Genomic DNA, 10,416 nt, shown 5'->3' on the forward strand with positions numbered 1-10,416 from the left:
TAGACTAGCAATTAAAGAACAAGCCACAATAATAGATAAATGCAATGCTCTCAAACTTAAGCGAACTTCAAACCTTTACCTTGTTTCATCGTGAAGAGTTTTCAAAAGAATGCATATCAAACATAAGTGAGGTTCTCTTGCAAAAGATCATGGAAATACTCATCTCATCAAGTCTCTCAAGCCTACATTAGATTGTCTTCAACCTATTCTACTCATATATAAAAGTGGAAGGCTTATGTGGAGCTTGGTAGGTAAAAACAATCCTAGCAAAACATTATATCTGAAATATTGTCAAACTAAGACAGCGATCTAATGGAATTACCGAGACTAGTCAAAAAGGCCATTGGAAAATAATGTTGGAGAGGGAGAAAGATGAAACACACACATTTAGATAGGTGGACATGTGCAAGTGGCAAATGGATGATCCCGAGACACAAATGAAGTTCTCGTTATCGGATTGCACATGGTTGAAAGATTTGAGTATGGAATAGTTCTTCAAAGTAACTTGGAAAATTAATGAAGCCAAATCTCTTTTTTCTTTTCTTTTTCTTTTCTTTTCTCCTTTTTTTCATTTTTCTCTTTCTTTCTCTTTTTTTCTTTCTTTTTACTCCTTAGAACTTTTGATAACATAGAATACTTACCCAGCCATCCCCCCATGCTTGAACGAATGCTCGTCCTCAAGTATGAATAGTGGGAGAACCAACTAGTTAGGGTAAGTATCTCAAATTCACCTTCTTCTTCGTAGAACCTCTTGAATCTCCGGGGAGCCTTGTCTCCCAAAACTTTTCTTTATATGGTGCCCTTGATTCTTTTGATTCCGTCGAAATGATAATCCATACTCAAATTGGGTTGTGGTCAAGGAGGTAATCACAAAAAGATATTTTTGCTTTAGGGTGGATATCCAGCGAGGTTTGCAAAATTTCCGAAGTAGAAATTCACAATGCATGGATAAATAGGCTAGCAAAAAGAAGGTTACACAAAAAAAAACGAACTGACCAGCTTCTTAGTCTCATACCAAAGAAATCAATCTTAATCCAACTCATCAAAATATAAGTTTGCAATCTAAAGGTTTCATCATGACAGAATATGTATGTATAGGCTTTGGTAGGTAGAACTTTGCAAGAGATTCACAAATGTAGATAGCATAGAAATTAAGTTTTCAAATTAAACAACACAAGGTGTAAGGTCATCGGTAGACTTAAATCAAAAAGCAATATGTGGGTCTAGAATTTAGTCATTTAACATCCACAAATAAAAGAGCCGGTATTTAATCATTTTAATTCCATTTAATTGAGAGCAAAGGGTCAAGTCATATACAATATAGCATAGGTAAAACAAAGCAGCAACTTTCATCACTTTTCCATAAGCAAGAGCATATAAAAATATCATCGTGGTGAGCTCAAGGTGATGGTGGTTATCATTCATTGAAAACAAAAATAAATCTAGGTTATACTCCTAGTAGCCATGTTATTATAGGGAGAGATATACAAAGGTTGCATCTATGGTTGAAGGCATATATGTACAAGCATTTAGAAAAAGAGAGAGTTGAGGAAGAATTACCGTCCTTCTCGATGCTCGTAATGAAGTGTAGCGCAGCCTCCCCCATACTTAAGCATTGTGCTAAGCATGGAAGAAGAATCATGAGCATCTTGTTGCAACTGTGATTATCTTACTCCATGAGATCTTTCTTCCTTGTCCACAAAATCCTCCCCCATGCTTAGCATGATGCTAGGCGTGGAAGGAGAAGATGGACCATCTTGCAATTCTTGAAGTTCTTCACTCATGTGTATGAATATCATCTTCAATGTGTCTTTACCTTTGTTGCCTCAATTTCCTTCAACTTCTTCTTATACTAAGTCATGGTCCCAATCCTTGCTTCTCATCGTCGTCGCCTCCTTCAATTCCTCGTTGTCCCATTGCTGCCTCATCTTCACGAATTTTTATTTTAATTTCCAGAACAGAACATATACTGAAACTTTGCTCCATTGCGAAGTGCATGAATTTTTCTTTCCAATGAGTTCTTATTCGCCCAAAATTGATTCCGAACAAGAGAGTTATGTCTATTTTATCCCAGCGCTGCAATCTGTTCCGAATTTCAGAACGCGCAGCATTCAAAGTTTTTGCTATATCTCCTTGTACGGGTCTTCAAATTCATTGATTCTGGATGCGTTGGAATGGGAATTTCATGGAGCTTCTGAATATCAACTTTTTATTCCTTGTATGTCTCTGTCCATCCGCAAAATTTGATGAAAACAGCGGGCCTTGCTCTCGAACTTTGGAGATGTTGACGAATTTGATTTCTTCTTTGATCACGAATTCATGGGAACACTTCTTCATGCTTGCAAAACATTTTAAACACACACTACCCCCGGGGTGACGGTCGTGAGTAGAAACAAATGCCAACAAATCTACCATTCCTAAGATCTCAATTTATGGCAAAGTTATCTTAGCGAAACTAGTGAGTGTACGTGTGTGCTAGTGTAAATGCAAATGAGAGAAAGATATATAAACAAAGACAATGTTTACACCTAGTTCTAAACACCATGTTTACAACTAGGTTGCCAAACTTCTCCATAGCCAAAAAGACTTATTTAACTAAGGTCAAAACACCATGTCTATCCCAAGATCAATAGGCCTTAATAGCACAAGAAAAAATAAAGCGCATTGCAAAGCTTATAAACCAACCAAATGCAACCTCATAGCTTGGTAACTAAATGATGATGATCTTCAATCATGTCTAAACACCATGTTTACACAAGATTGCAAAAAGGAAAATGCTCACGTGAAGCATTAACATGGATATGAAAGCTTTCATCAATAAAGTTGAGACCAAGCTAGCAAAATGAGTGCATGAACAATGAAATGGATGCAAAGTGCAAATGCAAAGTTAGCAAAAACAAGCATTAGCAGGGTTGAAAGGACCTTTCGATGTTGTTCCGCAACTAGCTTATTCAAAAACAATTGCTAAGAGTGACAAAAAGCCTTCGCGACACTTCATAAGAAGTGAGGCTTTTGTCAATGAAAAGGTTATTTATCGAAAAGGACCAAGCAACCGAGCTAACAAGGTTTTAGAAGTAGGTTTATGGATTTCCTATATTTTTTTTGCTTAAAACAAAAATTTTGAAGAGAGAGTGTTGGGTATAGAAATTCTATCTAAGGTGGTTTTTTTTAAAAAAAACTAGAGAGAAACAAAAGTTAGATTTTTTTTGAATGAAAAACATAACCTATTGTTTTAGGATTGCTCTATGAGTGGTTTTCCTAAGGGTTTTAGGATCTCAAAAGCGAGGCTAGTCAATGTTTTTAGAAAAGTTTTTTTTTAAATGCAACATGCAATGCAATGCAAGGGTGAGACGAACAACATGGTATGCAATGCAACACGGGGTGGGTGAACAAAATGATATGACATGATGAGGTGGTCTAAAACAAAACAAAAAGTTAGCCTAAGTTAACTAGCCACAAGTTTAGAATCAAAGGGTGGTGCAATGCTTCATAAATCTCTCTAAAAAGACACAAAGAAAAAGACTCAAAACGCTAATAGGCACACAAAAAGGTCTACAAGTTTCCCAAGATCAAATAACAAAGTGCTCCCTCAATAACATTTAGAATGAACAACATGAAGTTGTGGTTTTTGTTAGAGCAACGGTACAATGTTACTTGACATTCCGATTAAAGAGTGCAATGTAGACGGTCATATTAATATATATAAATAAAATGAACATGTTGCCTCCCGCAAAGTGCTTTATTTAAAGTCATAGAGCTTGACTTTCTCACATACCTTCTCATTGATGTGAAGCCATGGTCCTTCGTGCGAGAATCCGAAATGTCCATGCAGCTTGATGTCGCCTCTTGTAATCCATCGTGGTTTGCTTGCAACATCTTCATTTGTCGAAAGTCGACCGTTTGTGTCTTCATTTGCCAATATCATTGGGGTTCTTCCTCTGCTCCAAGCCTCTGAATTTTATCATGTACGCTTGATGAAAGCATCGCCCAAGCTCCCCTTCATTGTTGTCATCGTCATCTTCTCTATCTTGTTCTCATCGCGTTGCTTCTGCCTCTTCTTTGTGGAATCTCTCTTATATACTCAATAGAACATATACCAAAATATAGATCTATTGAAATGTTTATGAAATTACCTTTCCAACGAGTGGTCACTCATCTTAAACCGAATCCAAACGAGGGAGTTATGCCCGTTTCACTTTTGGCGCTGCGTGCTGTCCAGAAATTTTCAGAGTGCACAACCTTCAATGTTTTGGCCATACCCGCTTGTAGGAATCTCTGATTGACTTGGTTATTGATTCGTTGGAACGGGAACTTTGTGGAGCTTTTGAATATCCAAAAATATGCTGCTCTTTGCTTCTGAGGTCGGGCTGGACATTGATGAGAACAATATCTTCTTGTGAATTCGCCCGAAGATGTCAATGATCTCGATCATGTGGTCTTTGGAGCGTAGTGTCCTACGTCCTTGGCTTCAAGGTCATCACCATTGATTCACCAGCGAGTATCACGGCTCCAATGGTCTGTCTCCATGGTTCTTGCTTTGCCTAAGGTGTCGGGATCGAAGATGCTCCTGTGCTTCGTGATGATGATCCGAACGGTTTCCTTCCTTGATAGCATCACTCAATTAGAAGTATATCGAGCATCCCACTGGAGAAGATAGGTGGTGTCGTGATTCTTCTAATCTTGTTGCCTCCAGCTTTGGTCAACTTCAAATCATTATCTTTTGTGTACACAGCCTTCCATTCATCCTTTGACATCATCATCACCTTCTTCGTCGGTTGCTACTGCCTCTGCCCTCATTGAATTCCCCTTCATCCAGTGCAGAACATGTACCAAACATCTCCTCCATTGCAAGGTGCATCAAATTATCATTCCAACAAGTGGTTATTCACCCCAATTAGACTCCGGATAAAGAAGTTATGCTCGTTTTATTGCAGCGCTGCAATCTGTCCAGAGGGATTTCAGAACGCACAGCGTTGAAAGATTTTACCATAACTCTTCACACCGATCTCCAAAGTTGATGGTTCTTGATCCGTTGGAAAGAAGACTTGATGGAGCTTCGAAATAATCTATTATTTTCTCATGGTACTTCTCTGATCTTGGATGAAAAACTCATCACAACAGTAACACTTTATAGATGATGATGATCGCACGATTTTCTTCGCGGGCATGCTTCATACCTATTGCTTGAACAAACAATTCTTCCCAAAAACATCAATCTTTAAAATCAATTGACATGGCGGCGTACCTTATTTATCATCTTTTGCTTTGGGGAGTGGGGACTCGATAGCGAATGCTGGGCCACTAACAAAAGTTAGCACCTACCACTAAAGTGCGAATCTTGATGTTGTTGCCGTCATGTCGATGTGGACGTTATCGATGTTCCATGTCGAGGCTCCTCGATCATCTTGTTGCCGATTGTTGAAATTTGTCGAAGTGGATTATGGACTTCTCGAAGTCCAAGTTTGGTGTCTAAGTTTTTCCACCTGCTTTCAAGGACACAAACAAGAAAACAAGGGTATATGCAATAATAAAAATTAGGGTTAGTCCAAAAAAAATAGATAGATCGCCCTAGGGTTCGAGTTGCCGATCCCCGGCAACGGCACCAGAAAAGCTTGTTGACACTCCTTAGAGCCCCAATTTACGTACCGCAAGCGCACGGATCGTGGTAGCTTTTCCCTTAAAGTACTCCCCCAAGGTTTATCAATCCGTGGATCGGAAGCGAACCGACTAGGGTTTAACATCTAATCTATCGAACATATCCTAAACATGAAGCGAAGATTGCATATAAACTGAACACTTGATAGATATGAATGAAGCATAAGTGTTCATCGCACCCATAACCGTAGATGAGATAACACAACCAAGAAGTTAGGGCCTATCGTCTCTAGGTACAGTTCTAGTCAAAAAGGTGATCAAAACATAGATTGCATCTCAACTAAAGGTACACGAAATCATCTCGCCATCGATCCTATTCCACATCATGTCGTCGCTAGGGCTTTTCCCTCTGCCATGCTGTCACCACACCGGGGTAACCAACCAACTAGCTAAAACACGCTACCTCAACGTATCCGCAAGATATAGACTAATCACCACGAATAGATCTAATCTTACTATGAACATATGGATGCATCACATATGAGAAAGAAAGCATGCATTGAAGTAGACCAAAGTCGAGATAACTAGAATAAAGAGTAGATTGATATCACCATCGTGTGTGTACATACCCCGATGAATGTTGGGGATGACTCCCGAACTCCACCATGGCACAACCTCGCAGGGAGGCCATGGCAGCTAGGGGTGGCCTAAGCCATCTCCTAGGTACCCTCGAAGACTTGCGGCGGCCGTCAGCCTCCTCCGGTCTTGGCCCTAGGTTTTCGTCGAGTTCTGGGTGGATTGATGCTGCGAGTTGAACATAGTGCGAGCTATTTATAAGCTGAGGAAGCCACCGGTCAAAGGAGAGGCCGAACCGCCTCAGAAACGGGCTAGGCCAGCCGGCCCCATGGGCCTAGGCCAGCCAGCCAGCCTACCCCCTTTCGGGCTCGCCTCGGTCTCATCTTTTGCGTGTAGACTCCTCGCATCTTTTAGAGTTTATGTCCTTCACGATTGCACCCCTTTGGACGTCGTTATCTTGGAGATATCTTCGAGGAAAGGATAGGATAGGGAATCCTTCCTTAAATCTTCATTTGCTTTGCTTAATCCCGAAGTATCTTGATCTCATCTTCGTGGGCTCGGTCCTTTGGGCTCTCTTGGAGGATGGATGTGCGTGAATGGGCTTCGAATCAACATGGGCTTTGGTCCTCCCTTTGGGCTTTGGCCTTCGTCTTTCCCCGTGTCAGCGCTCGATCACGGGCCTCATCATTTCATGCTCCAAAATAGGCCAAAAACCCGCAAAAATGAAGTTCCTCCAAAATATATGTGCAAGTGTGAAAATGACCAATAATTAGGCCGGGGTTAGGACGGTTAGTGATTTTGATATTAAATTCATGCCATTATCAAAGATAAACAAGGGATAAAAGGGGTACCTAAGGAGCGCCAATAGTCCCGATGGGGAGTACTGGTTCTTGATCACCTCTTGGACGATGCGATGTGCCACGCGCTCGAGCTCGTTCACCAGGCTTTCTGAGTGCCGATGAAGTGTGTGAGCCACCATGTAGTTCATCTCCTGGTGCAGGGCCCTGGTGCACTCATCTGACGGTACGGACAGGTCAACGTTGTCGAGAGCACCTTCGGCTGAGAACCCCTTCCACCTGATGCCGTGGCTGCGGGCCCTCTCGAAAGAGCCGATGAGATCGGCTTTGAACTGAGCTTTGACTTCATCATACTTCTGCTGGTGTTTGGGAGTCAGCTCTTCATACGTGACAGGTTTGGTGACCGGCGGAACGGGCGCTTGGTTGTGAGGTCCAGTCATTCCGGCGGTGGACGTTGTTGCTGAAGGGTCCCACCAGGCGTGCCAGAATGTGTTGTCGGTCAAAACCCACCGGCGAGTAGCGACAAGCAACACAAAGAGCCGGGAGGCTGCCGGGGTGTTGGCTGGCACCGTTCCCTCGGTCAACGGCCCAGATCCTGGCACACGCCGACGCTTCCAGAGATGCAGGGCATGCCACCTGACCTATACCCGATCAGGAAGGTGCGAATGTGCTTTCGACGATTTGCCTGCATGCACAAACACGTGTAAATATTAGTCCGAGCCGTGGTCGGCTCCCCGGGACGACTCTTGCATCGGCTTTCAAAGAGCCGATCGAGTCCCGGTGTCGGATCAGATCTATATATATCCAGATATCAATGGATAAAGCAAATAACTGCAGGAACTGCTTCGGTTAAATCTAGCTAATCCAATCCACGATGGTAAAGCTTCACTACTAGATCGGAACATCCTACACATAGTTAAGCCCAACGAACGTAATAGATAACCATACTTTAACCAGAACAGAGGCCTAAGAATAAGCAAAAGCCGATTCCCGGATCAATCCCCATTAAGATCAAGGCAAAGCATCTAATACGCTGCCGGATCGTCCAACCCTTTTGTAAGGCCTAACCTAGCAGATATTAAGCCAATTCTTAAGTATAAGAACGAACCATAATAGATTAGATCTACTAGATAGAAAAGAAGCAAGGTGTTATCTCTACGCAACGAGAATTAGCTTAAGATTAATACATGTTCACGTAGAAATAACATGATATTCGTAGATGATAAACAACAAGAGCATAATAGATCTACTAAAGGTCATGCTACGAACATCAGGATAACTAGTACTACTCGCCATGAAAAATGCTTCAGTACGAGTAATACCAAGGTAAAGGCAAGAACAATGCTGCCCCGATCGCAAGAAGTGATCAGGGCAGCATGGCGCTTACTTGGATGAAACCCTAGAATTAGGGGCGGCGGTGCACCAAGGTGTTGTTGCAAAAAGTGATGACGTTCTCTTTTTTACGAATGTCATAGGGTACATATTTATAGTCCGGAGACTTGGAAAACAATCTAAACTAACGTGTCAAAATCGGACTCTATCTCTAATCCAAACTGATCTAAATCTAAAGATACATGGCCCACACGGCCCAAATACTCACGCAGGAGCCGATTCACAAGCTTTCTTTAATTCCTACTTTAAGCTCAACTCGCTTATGGCCCATTAATTAACCCTGTTAATTTATGGCGATAACATATGGTTAGTATTTTGTGCTTATAACTCTATCAACTACTCTAGTATTCGTATGTTTGCTCTAGTGTGATGTCTGTCCATCCGGAGGTTGGGGGCTCTGCGCAGGACACTAGAGTATCCCTTACTAGTGTAGACATGGTGTCTAGATTAGCTAAGAGTTGCTGGATGTCAACTATACCCACGGTTTGTAGAGGTAGCCGACAGGTGGTGATAGCCCTGTCCGAGCCAGAGTAATCCTCCACGTTCGGTATGTCAGTAAGAGTACATAAAGCCGCCGGGGTGTACGGGCTCCTCCTATTGCTTCGATAGTGGTCTCCCTATTGTATAGTTTAATCTCTGATGATCTAACCAATGAGATAGTATAGATATAGCTATCCTAGCACAGTTGACTTGAGCTTTGACTTCTACCTTGCTCCCGGCCTAGAGCATCTTTTATCTTTCTTTCATTTATTTATCCAAGAGGGTAGTTTGTGTGTGTGTCACACTACCTCCTACCATGTTATATATCTTACCCCTGTTTATACATGAGAATATCCAATCTAGATAAAGTTCATCAACTAGTCTATATCTCTTCACTCACCGCCTTCTCTGCGGAAATATAAATGACACCCCGGTATACTCCCGGGTAAAATGCTACAGCGGTATTCCGTGTGCTTGCAGATTTATTCGTGGTTCATGAAATACTGCCACCCAAAATTGGCGTCTGCGGGCGTCATCACTACTTTCCCGGTGGTGACGTTGGTAGGCGCCAACAAGCATTTTTGGTGTCGTTGCCGGGGAAGGCACAGATTGAAGTATATAGACAAAGTTATGAACAAAATCGAAATTGGTATTCGCTTGCTAAACAGGCTAACTTGGCTCTGTTTTCTTGTCTTTGTTGATATGAAAACAGGGTAGTGTATGACCGATTTTGACTTGCCGCAAAACTTTCATTCCGATCCAGAGTCACTTTTGAGAAGAGTTCGACCTCGTATCGTACCTCCTCAAATCTCACTCTTGGTAGCTGAACCAGTCATTGCATCGTCATCAGCATCTCAAGCTATGGCCCAGAAGACACTCCGTGATTACTCTGCTCCGTCTGCTAACCAGGTCCCCACTGGGCCCGAGGTTAACACTAGAGAGGAAAATTTTGAGATCAAGACGGGTCTCATTACGATGGTGCAGGCTAGCCCTTTCTGTGGCAAGGCCAATGAGGATGCCAACGCTCATCTCCAGCAGTTCCTGGAGCTCTGCAGTACTTTTGTTATCAAGGGTGTATCACAAGATGCAATCCGGCTCCGTCTGTTCTCGTTCTCTCTTTTGGGGAGAGCAAAGCAATGGTTTTATGCTAACAAGGCTGCTGTGGATACTTGGGACAAATGTGCCAAGGCATTCCTCTCGAAGTTCTTCCCGACGGGCAAAACCAATGCTCTTCGTGGTCGGATTTCGAACTTTCAGCTGGCATCAAATGAGTCAATTCCTGAAGCTTGGGAGAGACTTCAGGAGTACATTCTAATGTGTCCGCACCATGGAATGGACAATTGACTCATTCTATAGAACTTGTACAATGGGTTGACTCAGTCATCCCGTGATCATGTGGATGCCGCTGAGGGTGGAGCTTTCTTCTCGCTAACTATTGAAAGAGCTACATCATTGATCGAGAAGATGGTGTCCAACCAAGGTTGAAGCAATGATCGCCTCCAACCGTGCCAGCGAGGTATGCACTTCGTCAAGGAGGCCGACATGCTCGCTATGAAGATTGATCTCCTCCTCAAGA

At 42.5% G+C, this 10,416-nt stretch overlaps 1 non-coding gene across 1 annotated transcript; it reads right to left on the reverse strand.

Annotated features, from left to right (window-relative positions):
• Positions 1-10,067: 10,067 nt before the first annotated feature.
• Positions 10,068-10,174, reverse strand: LOC120646531. The gene has a single exon (XR_005664436.1). It is a non-coding gene; the product is annotated as a small nucleolar RNA R71 (small nucleolar RNA).
• Positions 10,175-10,416: the final 242 nt, after the last annotated feature.

This window comes from Panicum virgatum, chromosome 8K (genome assembly GCF_016808335.1).
Source record: "Panicum virgatum strain AP13 chromosome 8K, P.virgatum_v5, whole genome shotgun sequence".
NCBI classification, from domain to species: Eukaryota; Viridiplantae; Streptophyta; class Magnoliopsida; order Poales; family Poaceae; genus Panicum; species Panicum virgatum.